The 22,216-nt window shown below is 47.3% G+C and overlaps 1 long non-coding RNA gene across 2 annotated transcripts in view; it reads right to left on the reverse strand.

Moving 5' to 3' along the window:
• Positions 1-579: 579 nt before the first annotated feature.
• The window catches only part of LOC144310308 (uncharacterized), a 146,634-nt gene continuing 124,997 nt past the window's right edge, over positions 580-22,216 (reverse strand). For both annotated transcript variants that reach the window (XR_013376029.1, XR_013376028.1), the window contains exons 8-10: positions 6,458-6,594; positions 5,758-5,983; positions 580-5,481 (exon numbers count right to left, since the gene is read on the reverse strand). This is a non-coding gene — a long non-coding RNA (uncharacterized LOC144310308). The remainder of the gene's footprint in view (positions 5,482-5,757; positions 5,984-6,457; positions 6,595-22,216) is intronic.

The raw sequence follows: 22,216 nt of genomic DNA on the forward strand, positions 1-22,216 counted from the left end.
GAGGTCCCATCAGTCTGGTTGGCAAATTGAAACATAAAAATATTTTAGGCTGAAAAATTGGACAAATAGTCTGGTTGAATTCATTTTCTAAAAAAAAAATAAAAATAAAAAAATCTTGCCCCAAAGAAGTTTATTCATATACACAAAGTCTGAAAGTGCTTTTCCTTGCCGGGTTTTTGAAGCCTAAAATATTTTCAACTAAATGAGAAAATGTTTGCTGTTGAACAGCCCAGTAGAGCTGTCACAAACGTGATTTCTGAAAATAAACAAGATGGTAAGAAGGTTGGCTGGAGCAGAAATGTAAGTCAACATTAGTAGTTGGTGTCATTAAATTATCCTTAAGGGATAAGGTGCCAAGTGACACAACATTTTTCATGTTAATTCTAATCTGATCACCTCTCTGGGTCTGCACAAATCTGAACAGATCTCTCTCCAGAATCACTAACTGTATTTTCTTCAGTGTCCACATATCAAATAGCTCTCTCTGTTCTGCTAGCAGACCAAAGTATTTGGGATACACGAGTTCATATGTTCATATTTTCTCCGTATCAACTTACAAAGGTTCACTGGATACAAATGTGGCTCGATAAACAGAGTTTATTTTTTATGGTTGGTATTTTGCTCAAGAAAATTAGAACTAAGTTTCAGGAAGATTTATTTTCATTTTAACTATTGTTAGCTGGCCACTGTCACTTAATACTTAAATGACTTTCTTCCCAAAGGGCAAAATCTTTAAAGCAGAACAGAATTTATTTAAACAGCTGGATTTCTTGCACAATCATCGTATTAATACATAGACTTACAAGCAGTGGGTAACTTGCACAGTTTGTAAATATATACAGGTTAAAAAAAAAAAAAAACCAACCCGGCATGTCATTCAATTAAATTTTTAAAGAACAATACATGATTAACCACCAGTAACACGATGAAGGTGTCATACTACCCTAAATGAACATACTTCTATGTCTTAAACAGCGTTTCACACTAGGAGTCCAATGAATTCCCTTACCATCTTTTTATTTTTCAAACACAAATGATAACATCATTTTTAGGAAAAGAAATAAGCTCTCCTGTTGATGCTGTTAAGTTACAATTTGTTTCAAGTAGGTGTCAATGTGCCCGCTATTTCTTTTCAAATTAAACAATGTGCAAATTATTACCTAAAACAAACTAAGGAATCAGGCTATCCCGTGAAGAACCAAAACACCGAAACCATCCAAAATTGTCTTCATTTTAATTTTCACATTACATATGTTGGAAAATGTGCTTGTCAGGTTTAGGGATTCTCTCTAGCAGGAGATGGTGACAGAAAAATGTTTGTTTGTTCTTGAACTAAAGTGGAAACTTTTCTCTGTGGAAGAAGAGTAGCCGGCCAGCCTGAGATGGAAGAGGAGGTTGAGAAGCTCTAAGAATCTGGTAGCACCATTTCAGCAGGTGCTGATAGCGGAAAACCCACAGTCCAGGGTGGATATTCCCGCACGTATTCCTCACATCAAATGGAAAGCCTTTTTTGAGAAGGTGAGACTCTGACTGTATCACCAACGGTACATGCCTGATTTTACTTGTCCATTTGCACGCATATAAAATTCCTCACAATGTTATGGCACGTACACTTCTTGTGAATATTACAGGAGTATCGTTAAGGGTATCATTTTTTCCCCTAAAACATAAACAGGCGATAGATCTGATTTTGAGATAGCTGCTAAGCTTCTTCCATTTTTATCTTGAACGTTTCCAGGAAATAGTTCTCTGAACGTAGGCTGAGCACTGTCTTAGACCATTTCAGGAGGCCGAGGCTTTTGCTAATTAACATGTGGCTTAAATACCTCAAATACTCTTTGACTGCTTGGCACGTTGCAAGTGAGGCCTCAAAAACTTTTTATTTCTTACGTTCATCACTGGCTGGTCGGGCTCCGGGAGAAGGGAAGGGGGACCTGACCAGGGACCTGCCCTGATTTCGGGCTGAACCTCAGCTTTTTCCCCACCCCCACTCCTGCGGGCCACTCCAGAAGTAACATCGCCATCTGCTGGGCAGCAAGGGAAGCTGTGTAAGGCCGCCAAGCTTTCTGCTCCAGCAATCCCAACTAGAAAGCTTGCAAAATATGTCGAAGTCGCGCAGCGCCATAGCCCCACGGCCAGGAGGATGAGGACAGGATACTCTAGGCAGACGCACAGGACAGCGCCGCAGCCTTTCGGCACACCTCTGGTCTGCAGCAATTTCAAAAATTCTCTAGCCCGTCGCCCTACGCTGCAACCCCCAAATTGAGGAGGTGAAGGAAGATGAGAGCATTGCTATGTTTAATCTGAGAGTTTTAGATTAATTATGAATTTCTGGGGTGAAGGTTTACTTTTCCAGTGGTCAGCACCCACCTTTCCCTCCCCACACCTCCCCGAGTTGGGGACATAGGGGAGACATACATATGCATACTCGTGCCCCCCTTGGGGTTCTTTAACCTGACAAGGCTCCATGAACACAAGAGCACAAAACTGGGATAATCCAAATATTATTCTGAATCCTTTTTTCAGGCACTTAAGCAAAACAACGACCATTTTTGAAGCTTATATAACTTTTCCTTTAAATATAATCACGTTCCGATTGTACATCTGTACGATGTTGATTTCTGGACTTTCTTATGGAAATAGCAGGCTTGCTTTTCTCCTTCTCCATGCTCCTAACTGATCAGTGGATTTGCCTTGAAATTTGAGCATTAATTGCTTTTAATTAAAGGCAGGGTATTCCTTTCACAAGAGAACTGCATTGCTTTACAATTGTCCACACGCATTAGAATAGTTTCATGGAAAGAAGTCAATTGTGGCCTAGAATATTAACATTTTTTTTACAGTCCTCCCAACATTAGACAAAGACGTTCAGAAGATTTTAAAAAATAAACAATTTATGTTAAATGAGAAATACAATTGAATTTATTATTGCACCCATTTTTAAAAAGAAACATTTTTACCAAACCTAATTTTTCTTTATTACACATCATAAAATTTTTTAAAGTGTCCTAGGAGCCTAAAATCAGGCTTGCTATTGCATTACAGTCAGGAATTACTTCATTTCATATATATATTCATTTCATATATATATATGGGGGTATAACCAAGGTATTTACATTTTGTAACTTAATTTCTCACTCCATAGAGTTCGAAAGATCTGGACATTATAAAGGCAAACTCATTTTCTGCTGGAATGAAATGAGAAAATGAAAATTTAAAAATTCATTTTATGAGGTAAATTCAGTAGGGACTCACTGTTCGCCCTGAAATAAACCAGCCTGCTTCTGTTGGCTTTCACCATCTTTCGGAGCCTTAAAATGAGAACTGAAGTCCTCCGTTGGTAAGCACACTCCCCTCCCCTTCCCATCCGAGGTTCCTACAGACATGGTAGGGGCTCCCTTCCTGAAAGTCAGAGTGCTGCTATGGGCTGACGGAGGGGTTCGCAGGGAGCCACACAGAAAGTTAACTGGTTAGAGAAAGATTCGGGAGGCAGGCCAGACGGACAGACAGGGTCAGAGCGAAGCTGGAAGAAAGTTGGGGAGTACTCACAATTTCCAGTGCCTGCTGCTCTGTCTCCTGGTCCCAGTTCCAAAAGGAAATGTGGCTCTTTTGTGCAGGACCAGAAATGAACATCCAGGAAGTTGGCAAAATCACTAGCTAAACAATCAATAGAGGAAACACAACAAAATAAATTGCCAAATTTGGGGGGGTTTTTTTCTCTCCAATAGAGGAAAAGAAAATGAATAACCGGGAGGATGGTGGGAAAGAGCCTATTTTATTTTTCCCTGTGAGACCGGAGAGGGGCCCCGGGCGGGCCTAAGTGTGAACCTGGGTACCCGCTCTCCTGTACCCACATAATGTGGAGGACCATCGGCTGACTCAGTGTTCGGGCTCCCTGCAGACCCTGAGACTCTGTGCGAGTTGTCCGAGTCCCTGCTGCAGATCTGAAATGAGTTTTCCTATGAAAATACACTTAAAACTCAGCGACCCCCACCCCTCACGAATGCCTTCAGTGACAGGAAATGTTAACCATTTTAAGCACTTTTTATTTGCATTTGCTGGGAGGCTGAAGGAGCCAGGGAGAAATGTACTCTTAATGGTTGGTGGCGACAGAGCTGGAGGGGTGAGCCAAGACGTGTGTTTCTGGGTGCGGGGCAAGCATCCTGGGTCCTGAGGTGGCAGGGATGTCGCCTTGAATTCCCACAGAAGGAGAGGGCTTGCATGTTGCAGTGAGTCGTATTCCGAATTCTCCTGTGTTGTTGATAAATGAGAAGGCCGTACCCTTCCACCCTCCCGCCGTCTTGCAATGTTTGTGGGGCCGAGATGTGTTTGTGAGAGTGTTTTCTCCATGGGATCAAAAGGCGGGGGGGGGGGGATTTTTTTTCCCCAAATCAACTAAACACCGCAGCTCAGAAACACAAGGAATGTGTACCACATTGTCCTTCAGAAATCCATCTTGAATTTTTTTAAAAGTCCTCGCTTTGATCAAAAGCCGACAGAGAATTACATTTTTCTCCATTCTGTTGCATTTAACATGGCCTCGCATGGGGTGAGTTTAAACAAACAGATGGCCCAAGCATGAATGCTCCTTTCAATGTGAGCAGCTTGGGGTGGGCTGGTCCAAGGGGGTGGGGAATGCAGTGGGGGATTAGTTACTGAGAAGGGGCAAAAGCTGCAGCATTTTGGGGGCAGTTGAGACCAGAAGGAACGCGTGATGAGAACCCCGTATGCTACCTCTGCTTGCTGGGCTTTTGCCCCTTGCAAGTGCACAGGATAATGGGAAATCCTTCTGTGGGAAGGCCAACAGCCTACTTCATTCAAGGGTGTCGAGTGGGGAAAACAAAACAAGACAAAAACCCTTCAAAGTGTATTTCAGGAGACCTCGAGTGCCCGGCGACAGCAGCAGCCCCTTTCCAGGAGAAATCCTGCACCAGAGCCATGCTCTGAGTACCTGGAAAAGCAACAGGAAACTGAGAAAGCCCGGCCCTAGGTTGAGGGGCTTCAAGGGGTGGGCGTGAGCGGGGCCCACTCCCTCCAAGCCCCGTCAGAACAGCTGCTGTGGTTGCTGTGGTCGTCCGTATGTGGACTCTGAGCCCCCAACACATGCCTGACAGGAACCAGGAGGATGCATACAGCTGGGGCACACGGTCGGGGGCACGTGGACACTCTGATGTCACTGCTGAGAGCCACGCAATCGCGTCTTCCCTCTGTCGAAGAACGGAGGTGCTGGCTGATGCTGGTGCTCCCCCTGGCCTCAGAGACCCTCCACACTGCTCCTCCACGAGTGCACAGAGACTGCAGAAGAGGGACCTGGTGTTACAAGGGAGTCGAGTCCCAGCCAATTGTGTGGATGAGGTCTGTTAGCTGCCATCGGGGCCGGGTGGGTGACAAAGAGCAGCTTTCCACTTTGTCTTGTCCTGCAGGCACCGTAAGCATAACCGCCCCTCTGCGCTCCTGCTCTTCTGGGCTCGAGGTGGGCGGCTGGAAAGACGGGAAGAAAGTTACAGGTCGTAGGGAGTAATTTATTAGCGATCATGCACGCCCTCCAGAGTGTTGTTAATTAAGGGCCATGAGTTTCCTGGAAGCTTGAACCAGAGAAGAGAAGCTGGAACTCCCAGTGCAGACACTGACAAGGCCGGCTACCATGAGCATGTGCGGGGGCCTGTGGCCCAAGGACCCCCCAGCCCAGGGGCCACCCCCCACCTCCACCAGCGCCTCCCCCGGCTGTGTCTCCTTCCCCCAGGCTGCCGAGCTGACCTGTGTCCCCGAGCTCGTGGGCTCAGATCCCAGCTCTCCCACCATGTTGGGGCTGACGGGGTGCCACGCCCAAAGCTGGCAGCGTCCTGACAAGCTGGCGAAGGCAAGAGAGCCTGCTGGGGGGTGGGGCGGGGGGAGGCGACAAAAATTGTTCCAGAAGAGGACAGAATCCAGACCCTGGGCCAGAACACTAGCAGCACCCACTTCCCCTTGTACTGGTCCTTCTCTGAAACACAGACAATAAATCAGGGGCGGGAGGCATGTGTGTGTAAAAACAGCGTGAAGACTGCACACACACACACACACACACGCACACACGCACACCTTCCACTTGTCACTCATATACTTGAATCCCCGACCATTTCTTCTTACTAAAAGCCTTTTTTTCACATGATTTTATCCCCTACTCACAGAGCTTCCCTGCTTAATGCAAACGGAGGTATTTCCCACAACCCTGGTGCTGGAATGTTCTAAAATGCTAACATCGACACATTTCTGCTTCGTTTTATTACAGAAACATTATTTTATGGCACAGAGTGCGTTGTGTGTGTGAAGAGTAGGCAAAGGAGAGGTTCCCCTACTGAGGGGAGCTGCCCGCCATGCCGCTGCCTCATATAAATCCCGAAAAGTGACAGTCAAGCTGGCAGGAGAATTTGGGAAACTAACAGACAAAATATACAGTGCAGCCCGTGGGCCTCACCTTTACAAGGCAGAGAGAGCTTCTGGAATGGACGGGCCGGGACCTCCGGGGCCGCTCATTAGGCAGTTGATGAATTGGACAGGGGGCCCACTGCCCTCCTGGGGCAGCGAAATGCTGGAAAACCAAGTTTTATTAACCTAATAAAATGAAAAGGAAAAAAAAAAGTCAGGGAAATTTCAGCTGGAAGAATAAATGCAGGAAGCATAGTAAGTTAACCTACTTTTAATATATTTAGAATGATTCTGGCGGACAACAGCAGTTCCCATAAAGACCCTGCGTTCCTGATGCTGGGTTTCAGCTGACTGGCCGGCAGTGAGCCGCGGCAGTCCAGAGACACCCAGCAATGCCCGGTCTTCACATTCTTAGGAATGAATTCTAAATCGGCACTTTTTCATCTTCTTTGACACCAAAGCCAGGGAATACAAGAAGGAAAAATGGCAAAGGGACATCTTTGGGGCAAATACAGGGATTCTGGAGAATAAAGCAGACGCTGCCGGATCCTAGATGGGACAGGAATGTATCAGCATCCAGGAATCTGAGAATGCCCTGCACGCAGAGGAGAAATATAAGAATTAGAGCAAATAAGTCAAGTTCACACGGACGTGACAAGGTGTCCATTACCCCCAAACACCGTCAATGACCCTCTGCTCTGGAACTGGGGACTGGGAGGGTCTAGTTTAGGAAGAGGCCAGCACCAGGCGGGCCCTCCTACCTTCCCAGAAGATGTGCTCGCGGTGGCGAGTGGCCAGGTCAGTCGGACCTGAGAACACGCTCTGTCCGGGCACTTGGCCTGGCCCCCTCACTCACTTCACTTGAAACTCCAGAAGGCAAGAGAGCTTTATTATCTCTGGAGCCCAGAGGCTCCTCTGTGCTCACGCAGGGTCGGCGCACGGGAAGGAGGACACGTGTCAGCAAGAATGTGCCAAGGAGAGAAAGCTGCCTCCCGCTGGATCCCCGATTAGGTGCACTTCGACTCAGAGCTGGTCTCGCGGCACTGTCCCCTGTGGGGCAACATGTGGACAGCAAATGTTCCATAAGCTAGTGCACCCCAAAATCACCATCCTAAATCCAAGAGGGAGGTATAGCCCAACTCAGTGGGCTGACGCACACTCCCCAAGATCATGCCTTCCTTTTTAAAGATTTTTTTTTTTATTTATTCACGACAGACACAGAGAGAGAGAGGCAGAGAGACAGGCAGAGGGAGAAGCGGGCTCCATGCAGGGAGCCCGACGTGGAACTCGATCCCGGGTCTCCAGGATCACACCCCAGCTGAAGGCGGCGCCAAACCACTAGGCCACCGGGCTGCCCCCTTTTTAAATATAAAATATGTGTACACACTAACATTATGTATACATGTGCACAGGAACACCCATGTTGTCCTCACTCCTTTTGGAGCCACATTCCAGCCCCTGGTGGCTCTCCCGTTCCTTGGGAATTTATGCAGCTCTGAAAGTTATAATAGCTCTGTTTCTTTAAAAGTGGCTTTAACATTTTTCGGCTATCGGGAATTTGGGGGACGATGCAACTCTCCTGTGTGATCCTGTGATGGTGCATATGTGACATCGTACATTTGACAGAGCCTCGAGAATGTCCACCACCAGCAGTGACCCTCGTGTAAAATACGGGCTCTCCACGATGATGATGCGTCCACCTTGCACCGAGTGTGCTGTGCCGATGCACGATGTTGGTAATCAGAAAAGAGGCAGGGGCGGGTAGACACAGGCACTTGGCTTGCCACTCGATTTTCCTGTAAATCTAAAACTGCTCAGAAACCTGCAGTCTACCAATAAAAGAACCTCACAGCTGAAGTGACAGAAGGAATTTCCCTTTGCCTGCTCTCTTCCCGTTTGGTATTTCCTGGGACAGGATTTTCAGAAAGTAGAAAAGTTCAGAACAAAACAATCCCACCAAGGCACAGCGATTTTGGCCACCCGTGCGTGGGCCCTTTCAGGAGGGGTCTGATCTCAGGGATGTTTCCCAGGTAGGTTTCAGCGGACAGAGGGGCGGCCACGGCGACAGGAGCCAGGCTAACTTCATCGGCGTTGCCATTTATCTTTTATTTTTACAGTAACGTCCCATTGCGCTGAGTGTAGTGACAGGATCACTATAAATAAACCAAAATCCTGTTTTCTGTCTGCAGTTGGTTAGATCCAATTCACAGCTGAATGTCAGCCTGTCAGCTGGGATTACCAGAAGGCCTCTGCCCCTGCCCACAGAGGTGAGCGCACCCGCTGAGTCTGCCTGCATGTCCGAAAACCTGGCACAGGTGACAGAGTAGGAAACCACCCTGGGGTGAACCTCCTGCCTCAACGGGGCCTCCCTGCTAGGCTTGGCCAAAAAGACAGGCCCTATCCCTGGGAGACAGACACAGAGGAAAACAAAGAGGGGCCAGCTGTCCACCTGGCGTGCTCACAGGGAGCTGGTATTGGCAGCCGTGACCCCCATAGTGAACGTGGATGCAGCATCCCCCCACCCCCACCCCACCAAGCCTTCTGGCCCCTGCAGCGATGGCTCCCCCTGCAGCGACGGGGACGCCACCAGGTGGCGATGGGACAAACTCAGCTTCCGGCCCTTTGGCTCCTCTGCAGGCTGAGCTTTTCGGGGGGGGGGGGGGGGGGGGGGGGGGGGGGGGGGTGTCTCAGGATCTCAGATACCATGCACGGATGGAGACACCACAAATATGTCCCTGCCACTGGTTTTGGATTTGCGTGTTCCACCGCACCACATGAACGCCAGCATGGGGAACACATCCCATATTTGATGCCCCAAGGAAAGGGGCTCAGAAGACCTAGCAATGAGAACCATAGCCTGTCTCCTGCCCCTGACAGCTGATTCCAAACATCTGGCCCCAGTCCCCCCCTTTTAAAATTATACCTACTCCCTGGGGCTGGGAGGGCAGACGGGTAGGATATCTAGCAGAAAAAACATGCTTTCCCCAGAAGAACCTCATTAATATTCAATCTTCAGACAGGACAGAGAGGATGAAGCAATGCCCAGGCACCCAGTCCCTCCATCCCCATCCTTCTTCAGAGTGATTTTCTAGACTGAGCCACGGAGGTTTCTATGGTACTGAACAGTAAACTTCTAGTAAACAGCTAGTACGATCATAAACAAGCAGTAATTGTCAGAGTGTTATGGGGGCTCCTTATGTTTATGGGGCTTCCCAGGCCCTGGCCCCTCTCACAGATTAGAGGGCTGAGTCACAGTAGCTGCGCTGCTAGGACGTGGTTGACCTGGGATCTGAAGCTCACAGCCTGGCCTGTCTCCACTTGCCTCCTGTCAACCGGCCACATCAGGGCTGCCTCTTGCTGAGGAACCCCAGAGCAGAGGCAACAAGTTTCACTGTACTCTTGTCTTCACCAGAACTGGCTTAGGAACAGAAAGGCCAAGGGAATGAGCTGGAACCAGAGGGGAAGTATAAAGGTAGGCTCAGTGGGCCCCAAACCCTACGAGGCTGCTCTCCCATACAGCCACTGGGTGTAGGGACCTGCCAGCCCAGGGGACCACCAGCCTTGGGAGCTGTCTCCTGAAGCCACCTTCGCCCACGAAGCCTCAATGAGAAGGTGAACAGGAAATGCCCCAGTACCATACTGATAAGTCATGCCAACAGGCAGGGTAAGATAACAGGCAGGGTAAGCATGCAGCCCTTGGGGTCAAAGGGCTTGGGCTCTTCTAAGTGCTTGGGGCACACTGCTTGACCTGGAGGGGCTTCAGCTTTTTTATCTGCAAAAAGGGATCATAACTAACAGCTGGGCTCCAGGCTTGTGTGACACCAGGAAGAGAGGAGCCACTCGGCCAAAGCCATGCCTCAGCAACAAGCACACCTCCTGGCCTGGTGTCTCTTAATACCTCCCTCTAGCCTGGTCCCTCTGGGACCCCAAAAGGCTTTCATCCTGACAGCACAGTACATGGTCTCTTCAATGGGAAAATGGGTATAAGGAAATGCTTACACTATAAAATGTGTGCAAAATTATGTAAAATAGCCAGATGCTTACCCAAAGCCAAGAAAGAAATACACCAGAATGTCTAACCCTGCCTGGTGGATGATGTTGATAAGATTACTGGTAACTCCTTTCCCTTCTACAATGTTCAGTGTCCTTACTACTTTGGTGATAAAAAAGGCAAAATTGCAAAGGACAAAGAAATATAAATCAGAGGTGAACAGATGTTGTTTACGTCTGATCCACACTCATCTCCCAAGTCCTTGGTGATGCTGAGGCTCCACGGTCATGCAGTGCAGACCCTCAGAACCCCCGGCCCCTCTAGAAGGGCCCCCTCCCATCCCTGAAGGTCCCTCCTCTACCGTGGCCAGGACACGGGGCCCTGCAAGACCTGCTGGGGAATGCTCCTTGGACTTACACAAGCTGTAACACCTGCTGGACCATCTGCTGAAGCCCCATCTACCCTGCCCAGCCACTGGAACATCCATGTTTTTCCATACCTTCTCTTTCTCTTTCACAATTATCAACAGCGATACAATGAGTATGCTTGCACACAAAGTAGCCTCACTTTGCAGATGAGCACACAGGGAAGGATAAAACCTGAACTACATGCCACACCCCAACTCAAGCTGAAGCCAGAGCCTGGTGGGCCTGGGGGTCTCTGCTGTTTTGCTTTGTTTCATGTGTCTTGGGTGAGGATGAAAAGCTGTGGCACCGGCAGGCAGTGCAGCAGACCCGGCCTCCTCACATTGGGTCCCTCTCCCTCAGCCGCCAGGGCCCCCCGGCAGAGCCGCAAGACTAGAAATAGCTACCACCACAAACAAACAAAAAAGCGAAACAAACAGCATTCCAGCACTGAGAGGGAATTCACAGATGGAAAACCCCAGCCCAGAAAGCCATGATGTGGCATAAAGGGGGTCGTGTGGAGGCTGCAGAACGCACTGGAAGACTTGAGTTGTGTGGGGAGCCAGGCCTGCGCTCTGTCCACTGGTGTGGTCAGAGAAGGCCCAGGATGGGGCTAGCCCCCCAAGGCTGTGAGCAGACAGGAGGAGAGTCCAGGGCTTCGGCCATCAGAACAGAGGCGCCAGAGAGGCATAGAATCTAATTTTGTTCTTGCCCAGTGAACCATTCCCCTCTAGATTATCAGCCAAATAATTTTGATCAACAATAAAAGCGCTTTTCCCGACCATACCTCTGGTTATTCTTCTTTCATTTTATCAGAATATGTCTCTGCCTCTCCCCCAACTTGAAATATTTTTGTTTGCTTCCTCACTCTCCTTGTTGTCCGAGAATTCCCACACACTCTCCCCGACCATCCCAACGCACCTGTGGGCTGAGTACTTCCTCATCACTCTGCTGACCAACTCGCTGTCTAGTGGCAACCTGTGCGCCAAACAGATCCTACCTGCAGGGCCATGCCCTGATCCATCCCACAGCTGCCTCTGGCTAGGCCCTCCATGTCCTGTACTAAGTGGCCTACTCTAGGGTCCGTACATCCTGGTGCTTTCCATTTATGGGAATTAGAGAGCTCCAAGGTGGACTGCAGGGTCAGATTTTATGTGAACTTCAAATTTCCAAATCACTTGCTAGATATTTTCCCCTCACCAACTTACAGCAATTTTCACAACCACAGCCATGTACAAGTGGCCATGTCTGTCCCCCCCCGACCTTAGCCCAAGGGGCTGCCCATTTTTATATTTTTATCCATCTAAACCAACTCCGTATCTTTGTTGCACCTGAGCCCAAAGGAAGCACGTGCTGACTCTGATTAACTCTGGCTCCAGTGCCCTTCCCAGTGAAGTGTGGAGGGTACCAGAGGCCAAATGGGGCTCCTGGGAAAGGAATTTCATCAATCGGTCCCATGTTTATCTGTTCTCCCCATATCTCAGGCCACAGAGGATGGAAGTGGCTGTAGCACTCTTCAGCGTATGCCCTGATCCAGCCCTGTCATCTGCCTCCGGATCCCTGAGCCAATCCATGAGCTGACTCCTGACACACCTGCCCATTTGTGGCCCACTAAGAAGGCAGCTGCAGGCCACAGGAATATACTTATAACACCATATGCTACACACCGGTCAGCAAAAGCAGGCCCAGAGAACTCTGCCTGGTAACAGAAATAGATACTAGTAAACTCATCCCACAGAAGTTCCAGCTGTAATGCACATTAGGAAACCGAGAAGAGATGGGGGTATTACAAAGCCTAAAACAGTCAGAGCTGACCTGGCCTGAGAGATCCAGACAGCTTCCCAGCCGAGGAAGCCACACGGGAAGTGCAAAGTGACACTGAAGGAGTATGTCGAAGGACATGGTGACTATTCAAACCATCGGAGCGTGGTGAGCAGAGCCCCACGTGAGTTCAGGGGGTCGGAGGAAGGGGGCATGGCAGGTCTGAGGACACAACAGAGCAAGCAAAGCAAGTTGGAACAGGTACGGCTGCAGATGTGGCTAGAAAAGAACTAGGGCAGAGAGCTCGGGGACACTTGTCTCCCCCGACCCCCCGCATATGAGCCATTTTGCACACTATCGCGTTCAAGCCCCAAGCCCAAAACCACCAGAAACATGGCTTCAGACAACCAAGTTAGATTTATTAGCTCGCTGAGCAGGGACAGCACAGCATGAGTAACCAAGAGCAGGTCAAATTAGAGGCAGGGAAGGGCACTTGTAGGGTTGCATGTGGCAAGTTAGTAGCAGGATGGCCTGTGAAGGGAAGGGTCAGGGTTTGTAAGCTACGCAGGTGGCTAAAAGAGCCAGGGGTGGTAGGGTGGGCGGGCGGGGGGGAGGGTATGGCACAGGATCAGATTTGCTTTTGGTGGAAGAAGGCCGGGTTATAAATACATTTTTAATTGATGTGTAGATATTCAATTTCCATTTAGCTGTGAAACAAACCTTCCCAAACTTTAATGATTTAAATCGATGATAATCGTTTTGCGCATGAATCTGCAATTTGAGTGACTCACCTCCACAGCATCAGGTGTGGGGCCTGGAAGGCTAGGGGCCCGGGGCTGCTGGTCAGGACATCCACACAGGGCCTCTCCATATGCCAGAGGCCTCCTGACCACACCGCAGCAGATCTAGGCACACATGTCCCAGGAAATAGAACCCAGCAGAAGCAGTGCCACCTCATCTAGTTGACAATCTAAAGATGCGAAACATCATTTTTGCTACAATTCTTTTCACTGAGCCTCTCACAAGGACCAGGCCATGTTCAAAGGGAGGAAAATGAGATCCCATCTTTTGTTTTGAAGCCACAAGTAGAAAAGTAGGAAGAAAGGATACAGAATACCGTGATTTGCCTTTTGAAAAGATGACTGGGTTGCCATGTGGAGCCTGGGCAGGAGAGAGGGGCGCATGCCGGGAGGCCACCAAAGTAGCTGGGATCACAGCCTAAGGTGCAGATGAGGGTGCTCTGGCCTAGGGCTGGAACCTGAGACACACAATGATGAGACTTTCCAGAGCCAAAAGTGAAGAATAATCCCTAGGTTTCTGATGGACTTTACAATCACTTTGCCCTCACCTCCTTTTCCTCCTCTTGGCCCTTTGCATGTTCCATCTTCTCATCCAAGTACCCACTCAGTGTTGCCTCTAGAAGACTTCCCTGGTGCCTTGGCCAGCACAGTCACACCCACTGATCCCACCCATCAGTGATCCTCACCCGGCTCTCATTCTCTTTATGGCACGAACACTTAACCTGAAATTATGTGGTATGTTTGTTTCTTTACCTACTTAATGTCCGTCTCTTCTGCTGCAGCATGAACTCCATAGGACAACAGGGACCTTGTCCATTGCTCATCATATCTCCAGTGTCTTATACCAAGTGCTCAATAAACATTTTCAAAGTCAATGAATGATGGCAGCAGTGATGTTGGGAGTCCCGTCTTCCGAGACAAATAACCCTCCGAGAAGACCACTTTAAGGGAAGAAATGATGACCCTTTTGGGAACATGTTGAGATTTGAGCTGACTTTGCAGTGCCCATAGGAGTTCAGAATACAGACTGAAGCTCAGAGGAGAGATCCAGGATGCATATGATAAGGAAATAAGGAAAATAAGAGTGTGGGTATAAGGGTTTGCTTGGGGAAAAAGTGCTAAGTATGAAATAAAGCAGGCCTAGAAACAATTTTTGAGGAATCCAAACATCTCTTGGTCAAATAGAGAAGAAATGAGCAAGCAAGGGGAACAGAGCAGATGCAATCAGAGAGCAAGAGTAAGATCAGGGGGTGCATGTCACAAGAGCCAAGAGAGGCAGTGTTCAGGAAGGATGGGGTGGCCACATGCCAAAGGCTGCCTGTGGTCTGAAGGCAGGTGTGAAAATTGTCTCTTTGGATAGCGATGTCTAGGTTGCTGGTGACTTTGGCAAAGTCGCCTGAGTGGGACAGTAGAAGTGGAAGCCAGATTACAATCTGCTAAGGAGCTGAGAGAAGGTTAGTGGATGGAAACAGCAGGTATAGACAACACTCCTGAGAGACATAGCATGAAAGGAGAAAAGATGAATGATGGTAGTTAAAGGATGGTGTGGGATTAATATGTTTGTTTTTTCTTAATGTGAGAATGGGTCATGCTTATACACCTTTAAAAAAAATAGCTGTTACCTGGAATTTATAATATAGATCTTTATGTGACCACAGTCCACCTTCAAATAATGTTATGTAGATTCTTAGGTAGCTTAAGATTCTTACAAGATGGGACGCCTGCATGGCTCAGCAGTTGAGTGTCCCTGTTGGGTTTTAGAAACGTGAAGACTCCATGAAACTGTTTCCACAATTCACTTTGTTTTTTGTTTTTTTGTTTTGTTTTGTTTTGTTTTTTTATGATAGTCACACAGAGAGAGAGAGAGGCAGAGACACAGGCAGAGGGAGAAGCAGGCTCCGTCCACCGGGAGCCCGACGTGGGATTCGATCCTGGGTCTCCAGGGTCGTGCCCTGGGCCAAAGGCAGGCGCCAAACCGCTGCGCCACCCAGGGATCCCACCACAATTCACTTTGAAGTAGAAAACACCCATCCCATCCAATTACCAACGTGATTTTTTTTTTCCTGTGTCAAAACAGAGAGGAATTTGTCTAGGTTATACTCCAGGTGAGTGGAAGCTGGAAAATCCAGGGAGCTGACAATTCTGTCCAGAACTGCTTCTGACTGGCCCTGATTCTGAGCTTTGCTAGAATGTTCCAAAGGTCATTTCATCATTGTCAGATGCATTCTGGGGCTTACTCAGCCTTCTTCCTTCAAGTATTTAGGTGCCGTGATATCCAGGAGAAATTCAATGCCAGAGTTCAATCCATCTCACTTAAATTGTTAAAACATCTGTTTTGGACTGTAGTGAGAGTTCTTCAAGCCATCCCCTTTGACCGAGGCCGTATTCCATATCACCAACTGCCCTGTCCAGAATATGAAGGCCAGCCAAAAGATCATCTCAAAACTCTCCTGTTGATCTTGACTAGACAATTTCCCAGGTCTACTGCCCTGCTAGGGCAAGGAAACAGGAGTTACCACAGCTCCCTAAATGTCACATTCAGTTGATCAGAGCATAAGTCAGTCACAGGATGTGTTACCATGTGCAACCGTGTTCTCAACATGCAGTCCTCCTAGCCATGACCTACTAGGCTAACCCTCTGAAAGCCTGGGATTCAGGCAGGGTGATGATCTGCAAGTGGGATGCAGTGAAGCAAGGAGCCTTTCACCACTGCTGTGCACGCACCCACCTGATCCTCCAGCAGGTTCCGGGATCAAGCTGGAGCGCTGTAAGAATGAACAGCCAGTGTGCGTGTGGGAACCAGGAAGCACCAGGTGCTGCTGCTAAATAACTGGGTGGATGGCTCGTTAAGGCAAAAGACTGCATTTGAGCAATCTGTGAAACTGACTTTCCTGGTCTGGACGCTGATGTCTAACCCTTACGACTCTCTGAAGTGAGGGTATATCCATTTCCGTTTTGCAGAGGAAGAAACAGAGACTCAGTTATGGGACTCGTTCCAAGTTTCACAGCTACTGGCAAGTGACTGCTGGGATTCAAATCCAAATAGCTTCAGGATCATGACTTCTCCCACCCAAAATGCTGATAAATAATAAATTACAAGCTCCCCACAGGACCAGTGTGGATTCTAAAAACGTGAGATTTAAGGGGGAAATGGACTTAAGATGTTTCTGACTTTCACAAAACTAATTCAACTCTCACAATGGTAATCCTCTTTCCCAAACTTCTCAGCAAAACTTTTTAATCAAGCCCTCGGTAATTAGGGATAGATTACAGATTAGGTGTGAATTGGTATTACACATCTGTGTGGCAATTTAGCAATGTGCATCACAAATTTCAAAAAGATCTATACTAGTTGGTTGAGGGGACCTTATAATTAATTCCCCAGGGGGATCCCTGGGTGGCTCAGCGGTTTGGCTCCTGCCTTTGGCCCGGGGTGTGATCCTGGAGTCCCAGGATCGAGTCCCATGTCGGGCTCCCTGCATGGAGCCTGCTTCTCCCTCTGCCTGTGTCTCCGCCTCTCTCTCTCTTTCTCTCTCTCTCTCTCTCTCTCTCTGTCTATCATGAATAAATAAATAAAATCTTAAAAAATAATAATTCCCCAAATCAGGACACTTGAGAGCAAAGGGACTGTATGGGCAAACCTACCTGAGCCAAGCAGATCAGGGACAAGGAACCACCCTGAAGAAATTCATTTGTTCAACCATCATTAACTAATTCATAATTATCAATTGTGTACCTGCTATATGCCAAATAGTCACAGCATGTATACTGAAGGACCATCAGAGCAGTGTCGATTTTAAGAGCAATAATGAGAAAACCACCTAAATGCCCATCACTAGTGATATAGTTAACATTCTGGAAGATCCAGATGATAGAAGACTCTGCAGATATTAAAATTCAAGTTTTCTCATAATGAATCAATAGGAAACATAAAATATTAAATAAATAAATGTATGAAACAACTTATATTTAGCATGATCCTAATTTTATAAGGATATATAAATATTGTGTGTTTGTGCACAAATAGACAAAAATTACAGGCAGTGTATCAAAAGGGTGATGGTAAGTTTCTCAGGATAATAACATTGAGTGATTTCTATTTTATTCTGTGTGGTTTTATTCTTTCTGTATTTTTTAGTCTTCCACTGTGTTTTAGCTGGAGGACCAGGACACAAAGTACCACTGGCTGGGTGGAGAGAGATGCATTTTGCGGTGCACGGGGCAAATGCTTCCACCTCAATCAGGCTTGCATCTGTAGTTTGTGTGTGGCCTTGGACAGGCGATGCCGCGCCTCTGAGCCTCTGTTCCTAACCAACAGACTGGGAACAATGACCGTGCCTTCTCATCGATCTGCTGAGCAGCACCTGTCACCACTCCTCCCCAGCCTGTCCTTGTCCCAGTGTCACCATCTTGGTCACTGGCTCTCGGATCCAAGCTTTCCATCTCACAGAAGAAACTAAAGCAGAGGGAGCTGATGTCTGCAGTTCCTGCCACATGACAACTGCATGGATGTTCCACTTACTCCAAAAGTGGCATCTTCCTGCCAGCAACAGTGAGCCCTCAGAGCCCCAGGCCTAGACTCTGCTGGGCACTGCCTCTCTTCAGCATCAGTCACATGTCAGAGATCTTTGTTGAGTAGACTTCTGGTTGAAATCCAGTTGTGCAGCCCACTACTTTACTTCTAGGATCCAGGGAGGCATAATTTACTTTATTTTTCTCTGCCTTGGTTTCCTTAGATGTAAAGCGAAAATAAAATATGAACCTTCCTTCTGGAGCAGTTGTGTGGATTAAAAAAAATAGTACATGAGAACGCTCAGAACCATACCTGGTGTGTGGCACATGTATGACCCGTGTTCACTACCTGTGGCTGGTGCTCCCTCTGTTCATTTGGGGTGCTCGTAAGTCTAAGGAACCCAACTATCATCAGGATGCCCACAGCAAGCAAGTCTAAAACCATGCATTTGTGAATGGAAAAATGCTCCTTTGCAGTTCCCACTCTGATTAGAATTATTTCTTTTTAAAAATTTTTAATGTGCTAAAGCACACATAACATAAAATTTAGCATTAGTGTTATTTAACACATCCACTACATTGTGCAACCATCACCACTACTAAGTTCCAGAACATTTCGTCCCACAAAAGGAGACCTTGTACCCATCAGCAATCACTCCTATTCCCCTCCTCCTGCCCCTGGCAACCACTGATCTGCTTTCTGTCTCTGGGCTTACCTATTCTGGACCTCTCCTATACATGGAATTCTACAATATGTGGCCACTCTGGCTGGCTTTCTTTACTTAGCAAAATGCTTTCAAGGCTCATTTACATCATAGCATTTGACAGCATTCCAATTCTTTTCCTGGCAAAGTAATATTTCATCATACGGATAGATCACATTTTTATATCCACTCACCTATTGATTAACATTTAGATTGTTTCCACCTCTTGCCTATGAGGATTAATACTGCTGTGGACATCATTGTACTCGTTTTTGCTTGAATTCCTGTTTTTGTTTCTCTTGGGTAGATACCCAGGTGGAGAATGATGGGTTGGGGAGTAACTCTGTCTCTAACTTGCTGAGGAGCTTGCAGACTGCACCATTTTACACCCTCACCAGCAATAGATGAGGGTTCTGATTTCTGCACATCAGGACTGTTTCCAGACAAGACCCTTTGTAGGGCAGGCCCTTGTCAAAAGCAGCGTCCAGCCAGTCTCCCTTCCAAAACCTCTGCTCCCCCACAGAAGACTCTGCCTTAATGGACTGTGGCATGGCACCATTTAGAAGAGCTGTGGAAAGGTTCACATGGTCACAGTGTGAAGATATTTCTGACCTGCCTGGCAACACACCTGTGAGGAGAACAGCGAATCCCACCAGCCCCCAGGATGACCAAGTCTCCACACCTCAGCCTCGGGAGCAGCAAACACACAAAGGGCACTGGACACTCCCTGCGAACACATGTGGCTCTGATCAGACATGCTGTGTGCAGTGTCCTGTCCATCTACAACTTCTTATTATTGGGATCCCTGGGTGGCGCAGCGGTTTAGTGCCTGCCTTTGGCCCAGGGCGCGATCCTGGAGACCCGGGATGGAGTCCCGTGTCGGGCTCCCGGTACATGGAGCCTGCTTCTCGCTCTACCTGTGTCTCTGCCTCTCTCTCTCTCTCTCTCTCTGTGTGTGTGTGTGTGTGTGTGTGTGTGTGTGTGTGTATGACTATCATGAATAAATAAATTAAAAATCTTAAAAAAAACCCAACAACTTCTTATTACTGACAAAGCATCCTACCCTCTGAGCTTGCTATGCCTGAATGGAAACAGTAGGTTCGATGGAACTCAGTTTGGGCTCTGTCACAAACTCAGTAGCTCTGTTCTGTGGCAAAATGTGTGAGATGTGTGAAAACAGCAACTCCCTCAGGCCCTGGATCCCCCCCCCATCTCAGAAGTGGGTTTTACCAAACTCACAGAAACAGAGAATGGAAAGGTGGCTTGCCAGGAGCTGGGGTGGGGGCTTGAGGGGGTATGCTGGACAAAGGGAAGGGACTTCCTGTTATAAGAGGAGCAAGTTCTGGGGGTTTAGGAAACAGCATGGGGTCTACAGCTAATGATACCACATTGTATAATTGAAAGTCCCCAATGCCGTAGATCTTAAATGTTCTCACCACACACACGTAACTATGTGAGGTGACGGGTGTTAACTAACCTTATTGCGGTGATCACATCACAATACATACACACATACCACATTATCACACTGTAAACTTAAACTCACACAGTGTTGTATGTCAATTATATCTCAATAAAACTGTAAAAAAAATAAAAGTGGGTTTTACAATTCAAAGGAAATCCAGGTTAGCGGTGGAAGTAGATTTCTCCATAACAGGCCAGAAGAGGGCTGCATGGCACACCAAGCTCGAGGTGGGAGTCTGTTAGAAATGCAACCTCTTATGCCTTGCGGGATCAGAATCTGCATCTAAACTTGGTACCCAGGCAGGCCCTGTGCATGACAGTTGGAGAAACACTGTTGAGGAGTATGTGTAGGCTCTGGAGTGATGCTGAACTGGAACCCAGACCCCCTGACCACTTGCTGAGTGAGTACGAGCAGGTTCCTCAATCTCACCAAACTTTCCTTTTCATCCATCTGGTAAAAGGCATCCAGGAGCATTCAATTACTTTGATAACTTTCTGCTTCAGATTAATCTCACGGCATGTGTTTTAGTTCTTATTGCTGCAGAACCAATTACCTCCAAGTTTGCAGCTTACATTGATAAATGGTCCTATATCCCACAGCATTTTCAAATACACCCTGGAGGGCCATAAATTTTTAAATCCTACTCATAATTATCTGAGCCCATCTGATTGTATTTTGCACATAAATAAAATGTTTCACTATGCGTTAAACTTCTCAGGAATGTGACTACTGTGTACATGACAGGGGTGGTATTCTACTTATTGAAAACTTTCTCAGGGCTGATCACCAAGTCAGAAAAACATATCACCAATGGCAAAGTCACCAACACACCTCCAATCCGCATTTGTAGATATTGCTTCCCCAGTGCCATAATGTATAGAGTAAATTTTCATCTCAAACTTAGAGCTGCAATTTTATGAAGCCCATTCAATTTAAGAAAAATGCCTGCCATAGTTCTCATCCAAATTAGTTCTACTTTCTAACTGAAAAAAAAAATGTCTTCCTTATGTCCATTCAAATGTGTTAGTAGATGCCTCCAAACACAATTTTATATTGGAATTTTAATTCTAAGGTGGAAAGAAGACAGGTGATGAGTTAAATAGGAATGAAGAAGGATGGATGGATGGATGGATTGGAGGATGACAGGATGAATGGATGGTTGGATGATGGACTAATGGATCAATGGATAGATGGATAATGGCTGGATGGCTAGATGGATAGGTAGATGATGGATAGATGAATGGATGAATGATGGACGGATGGACAGATGGATAGATGATGGATGGATGGATGGATGGATGGATGGATGGATGGATTGGAAGGTGACGGGATGGATGGATGGATGGTTGGATGATGGATGGATGAATGGATGATGGGTGGATCACTGGATGAATAGATGGATAGATGGACAGATGATAGACTGATGGATGAATAGATAGGCAAAGAATATACCTTTACCTTGATCTTGTCATTTGGATAAAAAAGGCTTAGATAAAACATCTTAGGGAAGCTCTCTTTGCTTTCTCCCCTGAGGACCACCCTTGAAGACATGTACTCTCAAAGGCCCCTTTTGTCTTAAACCATGAGATAATTTATCATAATATTATTCTATGCTTTTCTTCAATAAAATAGAAGAGCGCTATGAAGGAGGAGGTGAAAAAAAAGAGGAAGGCAGGCCAGCTCAATTCTATGGAAGTTGATTTCTTAAACTGTCCATATTCAAGTAACATCTAGAAACCTTGTATACCCCTGAGGGAGCTAGAGCTTTCGTATAACATCCTATTATGTGTTTGTAACATCCTGTCCTATGGTATCCCTCATGCTCCACAGGACATATTGGACAAGCCACTGATCCAGTTCAGCCCCATTTGCTATTCTCCAGGACACAGAACCCTCAGACTCCATCTTTCCCTGTGCACACACAGCAATCACCTGAGAGGCAGATGCAGGGCATAGCCTTCTCCCAAGAAGTGCTCAGGCACTGAACTCCTCCTCGGGCCTCCCCACTGAAGAGGGGCTGGGGCCAGGGCAAGGCAGCCAGGGCCAAGGAAGGAAGAGCAGAAGGCTGGTACAGTTGAGGGAAGGATTTGGACAATGATCTCCACCCTCCCAGGTCCATGGCTCTGGAACCCAGGCCTCGTCTTGAGGCCTCTATCTCCAAATATGCAGCC

This window comes from Canis aureus, chromosome 3 (assembly GCF_053574225.1).
Source record: "Canis aureus isolate CA01 chromosome 3, VMU_Caureus_v.1.0, whole genome shotgun sequence".
Classification (NCBI taxonomy): Eukaryota; Metazoa; Chordata; class Mammalia; order Carnivora; family Canidae; genus Canis; species Canis aureus.